This window comes from Rhinoraja longicauda, chromosome 4 (genome assembly GCF_053455715.1).
Source record: "Rhinoraja longicauda isolate Sanriku21f chromosome 4, sRhiLon1.1, whole genome shotgun sequence".
NCBI lineage: Eukaryota > Metazoa > Chordata > Chondrichthyes > Rajiformes > Arhynchobatidae > Rhinoraja > Rhinoraja longicauda.
Window position 1 is genome coordinate 56,593,105 of NC_135956.1, and position 17,692 is coordinate 56,610,796.

Below are 17,692 nucleotides of genomic sequence, written 5' to 3' on the forward strand. Positions count from 1 at the left end.
GTTGCTGTCCATTCTCTCCACAGATGCCTGCTGAGTTCCTCCAGGACTTTGCTTTTTGCACAAGATTCCACCCTCTGCAGTTTCTTATGCCGCCATTGTAGACCATTACGTGACAGGCAACTTAAAATGGGAATATGGGGTAATGGAACTGCAGAGCGCCTAAGAAATTCTATGCTGCAGTTTCCTCACATCTAATTAAGGACATTGGAGAGGAATAATTTGACTCAGTCTGTTTATAAAGCTATGATTCATAGATTGTTGAGATAATATGTGTGTTCCATCTGGAGTAGACCCAGATAGCTTCACAGGAACCCATATAAAATCATCCATCTGGACAGTAACCCTCACCATGCACTGTAGAACTAGGGACTATCATAAGATTCAAGACTAGACAGATCTCTCGTCTTGTGTTTATGTTACTCTAGGCTGGTCTGTCGTTAATCCTTCTCGTCATAGCACTTACACTTTAGAAAAAGCCAAATTCTGTTCTGTAAAAGTGACTAAATTTTCCATTTCGCCTTCCTGTAGTTTATGAATTGAAGATAACATTTATTTTAAAAGAATGTATTTTCCTCAAGCAGAGGGCTAATAACATTGCTGTGAGGAAGAGACTTTCAAGTTCCTTGTGAAGAAATATAATTTTGAAAGCTTCATTATATTTGGAGTGAGGTTTCTTAGTGGCTGCATCTCCTGAAGACTTGTACGTGTGCCGTAGTTTCATATGAAAATATTTTCAGTGCTTCCAATAACACCAAAATGGATTTGATTCTGTTGTTGTGTTGATAAGAGCTGGAGAACTGACACCTTGGACTGAGGTAAGAAACATCCCAGGCGCCCTGCTCCTTAGGCCTTGTCTTCATCCTTTCCCACCAGTGAATAATGATGCTTTCAGGGGAGTGAACCAAATAGCACAAGTGTACAGCTGGGAGATCTGCTGCCTCACAGCGCCAGTGATCTGGAATCGATCTTGACCTTGGGTACGGTTTTGTGTGGAGTTTGCACATTCTCCCTGTGATTGCATGGATCTCCACCCAGTGCTCCTGTTCCTTCCCACATCCTAAGGACCAGTGGGTTTTAAAATTGTAAATTGCTCAGTGTGTAAAAAGTGGATGTGAAAGTGGGATAACTTCGAAATGATGTGATCGTATGATTGACGGTAGGCGCAGATTCGGTGGGCCAAAGTGTCTGTTTCTATGCTGTGTCTTTCAATCATCAATCCCTAAGAATTTCCCTGCCCCTTGAAACACAGAATTGCACAATCCAGAAATTGTCCATCTGGGCCCACCTCGTTCCTGCTGACTCTGATACTTATTTATGCTAATCCCATTTACCTGCATTTTGCCTCGATCCCTCTATGTCGTTCCTGGCTAATTACCTGTCCAAATGCCTTATTTGGCCTCTCACACATACAGTACATACCTAGGGCCGTACAGTGGCGCAGCGGCAGAGTTGCTGCCTTACAGTGCCAGAGGCCCGGGTTCGATCCTGACTATGGGTGTTGTATGTCTGGAGTTTGTACGTTCTCCCTGTGACCGCATGGGCTTTCTGCGGGTGCTACGGTTTTCTCCCTCACTCCAAAGACATACAGGTTGGTAGGTAAATTGGCTTTGGTAAAATTGTAAATTGTCCCTAGTGTGTAGGATAGAACTAGTGTATCGGTGCGGACTTGGTGACTGGAAGGGCCTGTTTCCGCGCTGTATCTCTAAAGTCTAAAGTCTAAATATTTGCAATTAATTGACTGAGATCTTTAAGACTGCAGACTCAAGCTAACATCAATGTGTTTTTATGTAGTATTTGGGAAAGTACCAGATGTTGTTATGAGCAATGTCTCTTGGTTGAGGGACCTGACAAAATTGCAAATACTTGGATTTGCCTCCCTTCTTAAAAGTAGCTGATTGCTGCTTTCCCTCAAATAAAGTTCTATCATCTGTTAGACCCAAGAGTTAACATGAAGAAACTTGGCTATCTGCACTGTCTGTATACATAAACTAATTTTGGCTCCTGATTATGTGTGCTTCTGCACGTTCTATTCCATTGAACTAATTCCATTTGCCATTTTAAAGATCCTTTCAGACAAAGGCCTAGAATTTTCTACATAAACTAAAACCAAGTTCACAACATGTCAATATAAGTAGGGAGAAAGATGCACCACTCTGCCAATTTTAAACTGTTGTGAACAGCTCTAAGGTTTAGTTCTCATAAACATGGTAATTCAACTTCATTTCCAAGTCAAAATCAAGGAATCTCACAATTTTCATTGCAAGTGCTACTTAAATTCTCTTAAATTCACTCTAAAAATTAAAATATGTTATTTTATGGTGCAAGCACCCTTTGAATTGAATTGAATTGAATAAATGTTATTAGCCAAGTATGTATACATACAAGGAAATTGTCTTGGTGCTTTGCTCGCAAGGATAACAATACGATATATAGTAGACAATTAAAAATAAAACATTATAATTTAAACATGTGAAGAATAAAATAAAATACCAGAGCAAAAGGAGGCTACAGACTTTTGGCTGTTGAGTAGAGCTGCTGCTCGTGAAAAAAAGCTGTTTTTATGTCTGACTGTGACGGCTTTGACAGTCCGGAGTCGCCTCCCAGAGGGGAAGTACTTCAAAGAGTTTGTGGCCAGGGTGAGAGGGGTCAGAGATGATCTTACCTGCTCGCTTCCTGGCCCTTGCAGTGTACAATTCGTCAATGGGGGAAAGTTGCAGCCAACAACCTTCTCGGCTGATCGAACAATATGCTGCAGCCTCCGGATGTTGTGCTTGGTGTCTGAGCCAAACCAGACCATGATGGAGAAGGTGAAGACAGAGTCGACGTTGGCAATATAAAACTGGACCATCATTGCCTGTGGCAGTTTGTGGCAGCCTGTGGCAGTTTTCTCTATTGGGCCTTTTCGACTGTGTAGTCGATGGTGGCTTCCCAGTAAAGGTCCCTGGAGGTGATGGTTCCAAGGAACTGAAATGACTCCACAGATGTGACTGGGGTGTTGTTGATGGTGAGTGGGGGGAGGGGAGGGGGAGCTCTCCTAAAGTCTATAATCCTCAAAATCACAAACGACCTTTTCCTCTCCTCTGACGCTGGCAACCTCAACATCCTCATCCTACTTGACCTCAGCGCCGCCTTTGACACCATAAATCACTCCATTCTCCTCACCCGACTTGAAACCTCCTTTAACATCACCGGCACAGCCCTATCCTGGTTCAAATCTTACCTCTCTGACAGGCACCAGTTCATCTCCATTAACAACTGTAAATCCCCCACCGCTCCCCTCCCCCAAGGTGTCCCCCAAGGCTCAGTCCTTGGCCCCCTCCTCTTCATCCTCTACCTGTTCCCCCTTGGTCAATTAATCCGCCGTCATGGTCTCAACTTCCACTGCTTCGCCGATGATATCCAGCTCCTCATCTCCACCAAGTCAATCTCCACCACCACACACTCTACACTGACAAACTGCATCACTGAAATAAAATCTTGGCTTCAATCAAATTTCCTCAAACTCAACTGCAACAAATCTGAAATCATCATCATTGGTCCAAAAACGCTCACCAAATCCACCCAAAACTTCATCCTCAATATTGATGGTCTCCCAGTATCCACCTCCCCTCACATCCGGAATCTTGGAATCATCTTTGATCAAACCCTCTCCTTCGACAAACACATCAAACACATCACAAAGACAGCCTTCTTCCACCTCAAAAACATTGCCCGTCTCCGTCCATCCCTCTCCTCCACAGCTGCAGAAAACCTCATCCACACCTCCATCACCTCCCGTCTGGACTACTGCAACAGCCTCCTCTATTGCTCACCCTCAAAAATCATCAGTAAACTTCAATACATTCAAAACTCCGCTGCCCGTCTACTCACCCACTCCCCGATCCGTGACCATATCACCCCCGTCCTTTACAAACTCCACTGGCTCCCCATCCCCCAGAGAATCCAGTACAAAATCCTCTTCATGACCTACAAAGCCCTCCATAACCTGGCCCCATCCTACCTGACTGACCTCCTCCACAGGCACACTCCCACCTGCAGCCTCCGCTCTGCTGCTGCCAATCTCCTGTCCCCCCCCCCATCCGGACCAAACTCAGATCCTGGGGGGACAGGGCTTTCTCCATCGCTGCTCCCACCCTATGGAACTCACTACCCCAAACCGTCAGAGACTCCTCCTCACTCACCACATTCAAAACATCACTGAAGTCTCACCTGTTCAGCACTGCCTTCAACCACTGACCGTCACCGCACCTTCTGTCTCCTTTTTCTGTTCGTTTATTATTTATCTATTTATTCACCTCTCTATGTTCTAGAAATCTCTGTAAAGCGTCTTTGAGTGTTTGAAAAGCGCTATATAAATGTAATGCATTATTATTATTATTATTATAATCAATCCACTGTCTTAAGAGCATTGAGCTTCAGGTTGGTGCGATGGTACCAGTACACCAGCTGTGTCATTTCCTGTCTGTAGTGGTCATTCATGGTCCAGATAACCTCCAGGGACTAAGATCAGCACAAAACACACTCTATCTTTCTCTGTATATCTCTATATATTATATATCTCTATATCCCATCTCTATATTTCTATATCTATCTCTCCCTCTCCCTCTCCCTTTCCCTTTCCATCTCCCTCTCCCTCTCTTTTCTCTCTCTCTCTCTCTCTCTCCCCCTCTCTCCCTCTCTCCCTCTCTCTTCCTCCCTCCCCTAAAATAATGATGCAGAATTTGGCCCATCAATGTAACCATTGCACCATCATCTCAAGGCCAGCATCGTCATTAGAAGCTCCTCACTAGTTAGTCCAAGGAGATAAGACTCCAATAATGAACTGAGACATATTCGTTGTGGTTTTGATAAGTGACTTGCTGAGCGACCTCTGCAGGAATTCTCGTGTAGGTGTGGGACTGTGGTCACGTAAAGGCTGGACCTAGTAGGCTGCCAGCCTTTCATCATAAAAGAAAATAGTAAAAGCTGTTATGGCTTTTATAACAAACTAGACTGAGGTGGACTCGTTAGGTCCAAATCTCTCCTGCGGGCCTCTCCTGGGGCAGCCGTCCCTAAACTGACGATCCTGCCCGGCAACCCTCTCCAACTGACGAAGCCCGTTGCCGGGCGGGGAGTGTCCTCCTGGGCCATGGGCGGGTGAGGGGGGACAGGGAAGGGGAGAGGGTGCCACTCACCTCGGCCCCGTCCCACCAGCACTGCAGCCAGAGCGAGCCATGGACCCAAAGCCTCTCCTGCATTGGTCTAGCACCCTCCCCTCCCCCACTCCCTCCCCACACTCACCCATTAAAGACCTCATTAACTTGCCTTGCTAGTTTTAGTAACTTGTATATTTGTACACCCAGGTATCATTACTCCTTTACCCCATTGAGATTCAATTTTATCAAGTCACACCAAATATCCTTATTGCTCTTGCTGAAAGGTGCCCATTTGCTCTCCTTTACTTTGAGCTTAATTAACCAATGGTAAACTATTATTGCAGAATATTTTGATGTCTTCTTGGGAACCCAAAGGATTTCTGTCAATGATGATCATAACAAGTGCATCCTCAGAAGGTGAACGATAATATTAATTTTTAAGTAAGGATTTTAAGAAAGATGATAGAGCGTAATGCATCCATCAGTACAGAGAAAGCTTTTCCTCCACAGATGCTGCCTGACTCGCTGAGTTCCTCCTGCAGATTGCTTTTTGCTCAAGGTCCCAGCATCTGCAGTTTCTTGTGTCTCCAGTATGGAGAAGGCATTTGAATGATGTTTTCTGTGGGTTTAATAGCAACCCTCTCCAGAAAAGGGGGCATGAAACAGTAATCAAAGACATACCAATTACCTTGGAGACTTACACTGGAGGGAGAAGATCATCTGCAGCCTTTTCTTTTGAAAGAAGACCTTTTAAGTCTGACATCATGCTTAAAGTATTTTTAATATAGACATTCTGGAGTAATAAGTTTGGAAGAAATCTGATTTCTTGAATTTGAACACTGTGTAAATGACCTTTGCTGTATTTGCCTTGTTAAAATGATATTGATCCCAGCTTGGCATCTTAAAGTTGAATGATTTATTGTGAATGGATGTGACTGTTACAAAACGGGTCTTTGTGCAAGTAAATTAAGCACACATTTCGTGTGCGTCGTGAGTAAGCAGCAATTAAGGATCAGACAAGTTAACATATCAGATAAAACTTCTCTTATGAGAACTAATGTCTACTCTTTGTAAATTGCCATTGATATTACCAACATATTCTACTTTTACGAAATGTGTTTGAATCAATCAAGTGAGTAAGTAGTAAATATGTCCACTGTCCTCTCTGACATGAGTTTGCACACGGTGCTTTGAAGGGTTAAGAGTACATGCTTGCACAGAGACTTCCAATTACTTTAAGGATAAGTAGCTGTTGTCCATTTGAGTGCATTCTCTGGTATTAGTAGCAGCCGCCTCACAGCAGCAGAGAAATAACAGATGACAGGGAATACGGAGGATGGAGGATAATACTTTCCAATAAACCCATTCTTTGGCTTTTAAGAAAATAGCAGCGTCTGCATTGCATTGGCCTTGAGGAGCTCAGCAAGAAGGCTTGACCTTTTGAGGCATCAAGCCTACTGCCATTTTGTCAAGGAGGGCAACCCTATCTGTTTAATTCCAAATTCTCATCCATGTTTAATATTCTCTTAATACCCTTACTACTTAACAAAGTCTGTATCGTTTTTAAGTGCTTCAGTTGATTCTGCATCATTGGCCTGCTACTGTAGTGGATTCCGTATTCTCAGAACTATTTTGTATGAAGAGTGTCTGGATTTGTTTTTCATTGCTACTGTCTGAATTTTCCCTCCCTCTCAGTTACTCTACCAGAGAGAGGTATGATTTCCCCATCCAACCTGCCAGTTATTTTTATTATATAATAAACCTTAACGTGCATTCTCCTCTTTTGTGTAACTGGGGAACTGCCTTCCTTAGAACTTCTGCACAGCGTCAATGAGGCCTGCAAGGCAGTGGCATATCTAGTTAACTAGTGGAGAAGAGGGGTGAGCTTCCTGAATCCGTGTTGCTCTGCTCCATTCTTCTTGTTACCCATATGAGCACCCCTGCTTGTGGGAAACGAGAACATTGATACTATGAACCCATTGTGTCAGAGAATCTCCAGACCCTTCAGTTGTAGGCTGATATTGTATCTTAGCCCTCACAGAATCTGAGGCCTGTGGCTCTCCTGCACAGAGGTGCTCTGTTTCACTCAAGGTAACAGATCCTCCGACAGCATATTTCCCATTTTGTGGACATAACTCTGTCAGCCTACTGTGGTACAGCTACAATCTTTCTGTCTATCAACTTTCAAGGTTCAATAATATCCTCAGCGAGGTCTCAAGAGACTGCAGTTGCTGGAATTGTTCTCTGACATTGCTGCCACATTCATCGTGACCCCACCACCAGTCATATCTTCCTGGTTCCATCCCTTCACCTTTTCTGTGGAGACCACTCTCTCCGCAACTTCTTTGTTCGTTCATCCTTCCCCATCCAACAGCCCCACCCCTTGCATATGCCAGAGATATAATACTCGGCCACATACCTCCTCCCTCACTTTCATCCAGGGACTCTAGCAGCCCTTCCAGGTGAGACAGAGATTCACTTGCATCCCTTCCAATTTTGTCTAATGCATTCAGTGCATCTGATGTAGCCCCCTCTGCATCGGCAAGACCAAGTGTAGGCTAGGCATACGTTTCGCTGACACACTCTTCATCCACCAAGGTCTGCTGGAGCTTCTGTTTGCCACCCATTTTTACTTCCTTCCCATGTCCATACTGGCCTTTTCAACCTCCACAGCCAGAATGAGGCCAAACACAAACTGGAGGAACAGCACCTCTTATTCTGCTTGGATAGCTTACTATACAATGCAACAAACAACAAATTTTCCAATTTGAAATAAAACGCACAAATATCCCCTTTTCCCCTCACTCCTTCTCCCACCAACATCCTTACCTTGCTCCTTTCCCTTCCTCCTTCCATTCATCACCCACTCTTTCCAATTCAAAGTCTCCCATTTTCTTTTTATCCTTCTCTTTCCCCTTTCCCCTCACCCCTTCCACCCTTACCCTTCCCTCCGGCTTCACGTTTCAAGCTTCCTCTTTCCTTCTCTGATACCCTTTTGTCTCCAATTCACCTCAAGCCTTTGTCATTATTTCCACCATCTGCCAATCAGCCCCATTCACTTCTATGCATCTATCGTTTGCCAGACTTTGCCTCCCCCCCCCCCCCACCTCTCTTTACCAGTTTTCTCCCTCCCACTCTTATCAATCTGAGGAAGGGCCTTGACACAAAATGTTGTCTGTCTAGTCCCTCCACAGAGACTGCCTGACCCACTGAGTTCCTCTAGCACATTGTTTTTGCTCCTTCAGTGGTGAACTCCCTGAAACTAGTGCAGGTTGGATTTAGTGATTTATATTTTTACTATTTCTCCCTGCACCTCACTCCATACATTGACTTGAGAGCAGCTCATCCAACCTTTGTGGGACTGAAATCTTTACAGCCCACATTTGGCCCCATTTCCAGCTTTTTGTTGTCATCAGTCTGCACCTTTCTATCATTGCAAGGTACTGTCTCCCACCGCTGGTCTTGTTGCATCATCAGAAGATCCAATATGGAGTCATAGAGAGTTGCAGCAAGGAAACAGGCCCTTCACCCCACCTAAATTCATGCCAATTATCAACCACTCAATTACACTAATCCTATGTTAATCTCATTTTTCATTCTCTTCACATTCAGTTCAACAGTTCAAGATGATACCACTCATCTACACACAGGGTCAATGGACAATGGCCAATTAACCTATACACCTGCAAGACTTTGGGGTGTGGGATGAAACAAGAGCACCTGGATGAAACTTGTGACCATAGGTTCATGTGCAAACTCTACACAGCAATGCACAAGGTCGGGATTAAACCTGGGTTCTAGAAACGTAGAAAAATAGGTCCACGAGTAGGTAATTCAGCCCTTCGAGCCAGCACTGCCATTCAATATGATCATGGCTGATCATCTTAAATCAGTACCCCGTTCCTGCATTTTCTCCATATCCCTTGATTCCTTTAGCCTTGAGCTAAATCTCTCTCTTGTAAACAACCAGTGAAATGGCATCCACTGCCTTCTGTGGCAGAGAATTCCACAGATTCACAACTCTCTGGGTGAAAAGGTTTTTCCTCATCTCAGTCCTAAATGCCCTACGCCTTAATCTTAAACTGTGACCCCTGGTTCTGGACTCCCCCAACATTGGGAACATTTTTCCTGCATCTAGCCTATCCAATCTTTTAAGAATTTTATATGTTTCTATAAGATCCCCTCTCATCATTTTACATTCCAGTGAATACAAGCCCAGTCGACCCATTCTTTCACCATATGTCAGTCCCGCCATCCTGGGAATTAACCTGGTGAACACTATGCTGCACTCCCTCAATAGCAATAATGTCCTTCCTCAAATCAGGAGTCCAAAATTGCACACAATACTCCAGGTGTGGTCTCACCAGGGCCCTGTACAACTGCAGTAGGACCTCCTTGCTCCTAAACTCAAATCCTCTCGCAATGAAAGCCAACATGCCATTAACTTTCTTCATTGCCTGCTGTACCTGCATGCTTACTTTCTGTGACTGATGTACAAGGACATCCAGGTCTCGTTGCACCTCCTCTTTTCCTAATCTGTCACCATTCAGATAATAATCTGCCTTCCTGTTCTTGCCATCAAAGTGGGTAACCTTACATTTGTCCACATAATGTTGCAAGTGCCATGATTCTGCCCACTCACCCAACCTATCCAAGTCACCCTGCAGCCTCAGAGCATCCTCCTTGCAGCTCACACTGCCACCCAGCTTTGTGTCATTCGTTCTCTTGATTTAGCTGAAATGGTAGGTGTGTGAATTGGAATTGTCTCTTGGAATTGCACTCATCTCTTGATCATCCTGCAATGCAAATGCTCTGTTATCAGCGACTGTAACATCAGTAATCAAGATGCTCAGTGGAATTTCCCCCTGATAACCCCCTCCATCTCTTTAAAATGTGCTTCTTTGCCTGATCATTTGGGTGCCTCCTAGTATGATGGTCATATTTTGAATATTAACTCACCCATGAAGCAGCTGAGAAGTGTTTCAGCATTGGCTGTACAAACAGAATGCAAGTTGTTGTTGTAGGGATGCTTGTAGAGCTGTTGTCGTAGAGAAGTTACTGAATGGTTTGGTGAATCTTTCTATTCACCATGTGAATTAAAATAATGTACTTGCCTACTGTTACAGCTGCAGGATACTCATATAATTGTCAAAGAAGCTTATTAATGTATGTACATCACCTTAAAGACTTAGGAGTATGTATTCTTGTACACAATTGGGACCACTGTTTGAATTTACCTTTCTAATGGAAAGCGTTATGGCAGGAAGAGCATCGCAAAACATTGGATCCAGGTGGTGCCCTGTTTTCCAACTGTTAAAGCGAGAAACTCGTGCAACAAGCTCAGCCAAATCTCAGATGTGTTGCGGACAATCGGAGGTGATGTTTCATGTGTAAACTTGCCAGACTCAGAATGTTATTGTTTTTGTCTCGTAGAGTGAAGAGAAACCCCAGCTTCAGCTCAGGAAGAAGAAATAAGTAAACATAAATCCAGGTAGGGAAAAAAATCAACTTAAATGAAAGCTCATTGGGTGTGTCTGTGAAACTGTGTCTGTCTGGTGGCAACATTGCAAACATTAGTGTAACATTTTAAAATTATAATCCTAACGCAAAGTTTCATATGACAGGAATGAATGTTAGGAATTTGGTTGTGTCAATGTAGGTCACATCTTCCTTGTGAAACCCTAAACTGTAATTCAGTCTGTAATACAATCTCTGATGATGTACTGGACACCCTATTTGAAAAAGAGCTGTGAAATTCACCCAATATCCAGGTCAAAATATTTTGGCTTCAATATTCAATCACGTGCCATTTATTTGTTTACCAGGCACCAAAACCAGCTATCGTTTTTTTCATCTATTCCAGGGTTGTAGTTGTGTCCAACTTTTGCTCCCTGCTACTGATTTGTGAAGTCAGGTCACGCGCAGACCTATTGTTCCCATTCCTTTGATGGTGATACCATTAATAAAGAACCCTTTGAAGACTGCTTGGTACACTCTTTGCCAGATTCAAAGGACAATGTCCTTCCATAGAGGTAACTTGGAAAGCCAAACAATACAGCAAGTTAAAATGCACTACTCTTTGTTCAAATGACTTTGACATTTAAAACTTGTTAAGATTTCTATGAAATGCACTGTTGTGCCTGATTGATTCTCATCCATTTGCCTTCCTGGATTCCACACAATAGTTATGGAATTAGTTGGTTATTTCAGGGGTCAACCTTGGCTAATAACTCCTTGAGTGCAATTACTAGCAGTTAGAGATTGAAATTAATACTTTAGCACGAATACATTGGAGCTATGAAGGCGCATTGTTTTGTTTTGTATAACTGATGCAATTAAATCCCTTGTTCATTTCAGAAAACTATGGGGCTAAATTGGACCTTGTTACATATACTATGTCTGTATAAGGAATTATATGACCTGGGACGCTATTCAGTCCATGATGTCCATGCTGGCTGAAAAGCCGCTATTGAAACATCCCACTTTCCAGTTCCCAGGTCCATAGGAACAGCAACACATTGAGATGCACTAAAGTTCGCAGCCACGAAATTCAAAGGAATTGAATATGAAAGTAGAGTATAAAGCATAGATGCCACCAGATTGTAGGTTTACCAGAAGTGACTGACAGTAAAAGTCTATCCCCATGTATTTTATATACCTGAGCCTTAAAATTACAGACAGCAACATTAGAGTACAATTAGTTAAACATTATAGGTCAAATTATTCAGGCTGGTAAATTCTTTATTTTTCCTGGCCAACATTTTTCCACCCAAACAACACCACCTCATTGGTGCTCTTTTGGGATCAAGCTGTATTGAGAATAGCTGATCAATTTGCCCAAGTCAGTCGCTGATTATAAATGCAATTCACTGGAGCGAGCCTCAGCTTCCTGCCACTTTGCTTCCACTCTGATCTTTCTGTCTTGCAAAGCTCAATGCAACCTTGAGGAACAACAAACACCTATTTTTTTGCCTGGGTACATTGCTGCCTTCCAGACTCTATATTGAATTCTCCAACTCACTCTTTCTGCCTGAAACAGAGATCCTGTTTCTGCCCATCATCCTTCTGTGATTTGACAGTTTTCCCTCCCCATCAGTGTAGCCTCGTCTGTTTAGCATGTCCTCAAGCCTTCCTATTTTCAGCACACACATACACACACCTTCTCTGCTACTGAAAACTAATTTGTTTTCTCTCTTTCCAAGTTCTGGCAAAGCATCTATGACCCAAAACACCAACTCTTCCTGCAAATGCTCTCTGGCCTACCGAGCATTTCCTGCATTTTCTGTTTTTCTGCTGTGACTAGGGAGTTGGGAGAGAGATAGTGCTTGGCACTGAGGTTTAAATGGAGCATATAAGGTGTGGGAGGATGGGTATTGGTCAGCGAGCATTAGCAGTATGACTGGAGTTTGGGGTGGGTGATTCCTAGTGGCTGGAGTTTGGTGCCTACTAGACGGGAAATGAAGGAGTTTGTGCAGTTGGAGCGTCAAAATTTAGGAGTAGTGGGTCAGGGATTAGTATCAGAGGCTGAGATCTGGACTGGGGATGGCTGGATGAGATTGTGTGGTGAGTTGGATGAAGTTAGAAGCATGGTGTGTGGGAACCTTGAAGATGGGTACTAAATAATGTGTCGACTTTGGGGTGGGGGAATGGGGGGATGGTCCCAGATCAGATACAGCCACATGGAATTATATAATCTGATATGTGCCAAGCACAGAAGTAACATCAGATGTACAAGTACCACTTGGTCAACACGGCCAAATTTCTGCAGTGTCGTCAAACGACCTGGAGAGCTATTGTGGGTCTTGGAAATGTATTTTGCACATTTGTATTTTCTTTGTAGTCTTTAGGTTTCACTGTTGCGTAGAATTTCCATGTAACTTATGTATAAGTTATGTTTCCATGTGTTGCCTGCCTACGTGCCTGTAATATTGTTGCAAGGAAGATTTTCATTGTTCCCCTATCTCATGGTACTTGTGTGTTTGACAAATGTGCACATAAGTAGATAAGTAGATATGACAATATACTTGTCATATTGTTTATTATCGAGCTGACGACAATAAACAATACAAGGAGTGACAATACTTGCATTTAACAATAATTTGGCTTGACTTGCAATGGCCGTTAACACATTTCTCTGAAGGAAATGCTTACTTTCAATCATTTACTGCTGAGGTAAAGCACTGCTACATGATATGATTTCAGGGCATTGTTGATCCTAATAGGACATGTTCCAATCAGGCAGTAATTATGAGAGCTCATGATCCTACCATGTGGATCCAGAATTCATTAACTTGTTCCCATTTCACAGCCCACTATGTTCTTGCTTCTGTCAAACTGAAAATCTCAGTTTCATTTCTACTGGTTTTACTTATTGTTGAAAATTTCAACAAATAAAGTCTGATTTTTACTTTCACTTTTCTTTCTTTCATCCATCCATTTCCCCTCCCCCACCCCTCTAAGTCTTTGTACCTGATTTGACACTGAATTCAATATTTTCATGCTTCCTGGCTTAGATGTCATCCCGATCATTCACATTTCTTTTGTCACTCACCATTATCACTTTAAAATATATTGCCGGTCTTTCATCGTGGCCGGGTCTAAATCCAAGAATGCCTTACTCACCAGCATTGTAGAGGACAGTTCTATGCCAGAGGGCTGCAGAGATTCAAGGAGGCAGTTCCCACCACTTTCTCAGGGCAATAAATGTACCATTAACTGAATCCAGTTGTTTAAAAGATGCAAAGTGTTCTTACTTTCTTCAATCTGAGATGATCTGCAGAAAGTATTGCAACTTGAATGGAGAGCTAAATGGAATTTGGTGTGCAGAACCCAATAGAAAGTATTAGACAAGTGCAAGACAATGAAAGTCTGGCACAGTTTAATCATAGTTACAGCAATATCTGGACCAATTCCCGTTCAGTGGCAGGCTAGGCACCAAGCTGGGGATATGCACTTGGAAAATCATGCCTATTGTTTTATGTCACTTACCCCTGATATTCTTTGTCTAATACAAGTGACCTCTTTGGAAAAATAATCCAGTTCAGTGAAAGGAAATAATAGAAGTTGCTCACAATAAACTTAGCATCTTTTGAGTTCTCTGCTTGTGACTATCATAGGTTGGTCATCATTCATGACTCTGCGGCTTTGAGTCCCTGTAAACCCAACACATATTTTTTAAATTATGGAATCGCATGATAAAACAGTCTACAAAATGGAACTAATGCATAGATCTCACTCAGTGATTATACGGATGTCTGCTCAAGTCAAGGAATTATAAGTATTTCGGGAATTCTCATCTGTGTTTGAGTTTAAGCTATGTTAACAGAGTAATAAAAAAGAAATTTTACTGTCCATCTGAACAGGCTGACACACCAAATTCTGACATGGCAGGGGACCTTACAATATCCTCTTCTCAAACATTAGAGGGGCCAGTACGTAAATGAAAAACACTCTCCCAATTTCCAGTCAAGCAGCAATCTGACATAGTCATTCTCGCAGAATCATACTCTATAGATAATGTGCTAGACAATTCTACAACAATCCCTGGGTGTGTCGTGGGAGCAGCACGTGTTTAACTCCAGGCAGATGGAAATATATTTCCAAAACTTCATTGTTGGTGCATCTAAATCCTGGAACTGCCTCCCTAACAGCACTGTGGTAAATTGGAAAACTGTTTTGTCTCCAAGATCAACATAAAATCCTTCTCTGAAAGTAAAATTAGAAGGACTTAAAAAAACAACAAACTTGAAAACAGACATTTGACTTTATTAAAACAAACATAATAGCCATTGCGCAATGAGCAGCAAACTAAAGATGTTTATTAGCATGTTCTTCCACACAATTATGGCTTTCAAAAGCAATGTTTTCTTGTACTTTCTTGTTAGAATTTCTAACTTTTATCCATTCCATCAAGAGTTAAGAGTGTTTCATTGACGCATGTATTGGCAATAGAATGTGGGATTCTTATCTTTTGCAGCTTTATAGGCCCATGAACACAAATAAATATGCAATAATCAATAATACAATAAATTTTAAAAATTGAATTACTAGGTGACCAGACCATAATAGTGCAAAACCAAAATCCAGAGTGCAGCCAAAACAAAGTCCATCACAGATGATAGTTGCTGAGTTTGTGGTTAGTGTTGTATTGTGTTCAAGAGCCTGACAAAGTGAACAATATTCAGTTCCTTCTCAAATGTTTATTTTCTACATAATGTTCTTAAATCAGTAGCAGTCACTGATCTGCAAACATGCATGTGTTCAGTGAAAATAAAAGCATGTGTAACAAATTGTCCTTTCTTTGCAAAATGCTCTGAATGTTACCTGATGGTGTAGTTTGAGCTCATAGTTTGACTGCATCAGTGATTTTCTTCAACTTTGTTTGAATTAAACCATAAAAGTAATGGATGTCTAATTGCATTACCAAAAAAACATGGAATAAACAATAAAATTCCATTAAAAACATGTAAAACGTCAATAGCACCAAAGATAGCAACGTAAAATCGATAGGGTAAATGTTCGGAGACTGGAAGAGGATGCAATAAAGTACAAATACATTTTTCTTCCTTTACACTTCAGAACTGTTGTGTAGCTTTGTAGCCATCAGCCAGGATCTCGGTGATTGGTGTGGTATATTAAAGAATCTGATTTTCTGGTCCATTTGGGAATAGGTGAAAATCCATTGACTTTAAGTTTAATAAAGGAAAAGGAAAAGTTGACCATGTTATCAGGATACAACAACTAAATTACTTTTTTTTTCATGTGAGAAATGCAGGAATCATGTGTAAGCCTTCTCCAGCAGAAAATGAAGACCATAATAATGTTTTTCAATAATTATGAAAATTCTGGCCCATCTTTCTTTCATTTTCACTGAAGTCTTGATTTACTGAGCATCGATCCTTCGGGAGTAAAGGTAACTGGCTCCTCTCCAAAACATAGTTTCTGAACACTCACATTGAGTGTGATATTGTCCTCTGTGTACGTAATTCAACAGGTGAACCATGGTCCCTGGGTTAATCTCTGATCTCTATATTTAGAAAAGAGCAAACAAATGCAATATTGTTTTGCTGTTGTTTGTCAACCTAGCAGGTGCAATGGTGCTTTTGAGGTGTGGATATGATTACCAATCCAATTGTACCTTTGAACTGGTAGCTGGAGTGAAATGTATTAGAATTTCTTCGGATGTAAACAGAGCTTAACTTGAGAGTTAAAATCATATCAGCCACCCTGTAAAGTTTCTAATTTCAAATGGCAGTCACTCTTTTATATAAAAATGAATTATCACTTTATGTGCCTTTTAATTCTGTTGGAAAATAATGATTTGGAAGGGTTTTCAATCTAGGGCACAACTGACTGATTGAAATGCACTGTTGCAGAAACCCTTTAAAATGGTCAAGTTCAGTGCTCAGTATTTCTCTGCATTTGTTACCTGGTTTGTCAGTTTGTTACATTGATTGTGTGCTGTTGAAAATATGTTTGATTGTGTAAGATGTGTCACAAAAGACTATATGAAAGGTTTAGAAACCTCAGGGCCATCTGGTAAAGTACCATAGAGAATACGATAATTCATATTAAATTTTATTTTGTAATGAAATGTGAAGCGAAAGAGAGAAAATAACTTGTCTAACAAATAGCAAGTAAGACCATTGGTGTGCAGTCTCAAAATGTATATCTCACAATCTTCCTGTGCCTAATACAACCTAACCTTCCTGTGCCTGACTCTATCACTTTAACTTAGAGGTTAAGTCAGTTAATGGTACACTTTTCTCCATCAAAACTTGAATAGTTTAATTTAGTTTTAGTTTAGTTTATGTATACAGCATGGAAACAGGCGCTTCTGCCCACCTTACCCCACCTACCATCAATCACCAGTTTACACTAGTTCTATGTTATCCCCCTCTCATCCACTCCCTGCACATTAGGGGCAATTTAGGCCAATTAACCTAAAAATCTGGTTTTGGAATGTGGGAACACCGGAACACTGGGAGGAAAACCCACACGGTCAAAGGGAGAATGTGCAAATTCGACAAAGAGGGCATCTGAGGTCCGGATCGAACTCAGATCTCTGACGATTTGAGGTAGTAGCTCTACCAGCTGTGCCACTGTGCCTCCTATAGTTATTCTGCACTGACATTTTAGTTCAGCTCTGATTGATCAAATATGCCGCCTTTTGGATGGATTGAAAAATATCCCAAGGTATTACTTGTAGAAGAACGTTGTGTTCTCCTGTTTAACATTCCACCAAAGGCTGGAGTCTTGGCTCTTGGGTATACATCTAAGGGTTTGTAGGATCATGCTATGTCCAAATAGGCTGCTACAATCGGCCTCGATATAGTGCGTATTCACCTGCTGTATGTCTGGGATGACCTGTGGAAATGAAGGACACTAAATAATAAAATAAATCCTCACAGTATTGAAAAAAGTAATTGACATATTGGCTTCAAAACCTGTAGGGTAGGTGATGCCAAAATGTCCCCAATGTCCCTGTGAATAATTGGTCCGTACATTAGTAGTGGGCAACCCAATATCCAGGTACACTTGTTTAATGCAGAATCAAT

At 41.8% G+C, this 17,692-nt stretch overlaps 1 protein-coding gene across 2 annotated transcripts in view; it reads left to right on the top strand.

The window, feature by feature from the left end:
• The window catches only part of LOC144592781 (neurocalcin-delta), a 183,141-nt gene that overhangs the window by 57,135 nt on the left and 108,314 nt on the right, over positions 1-17,692 (top strand). The window contains exon 2 of one of the 2 annotated variants that reach the window (XM_078397789.1): positions 10,569-10,626. The exons of the other annotated variant lie outside the window; for it this stretch is intronic. The gene's annotated coding sequence lies outside the window, so the exon portion shown is untranslated. The remainder of the gene's footprint in view (positions 1-10,568; positions 10,627-17,692) is intronic. 2 annotated transcript variants of the gene reach the window in all.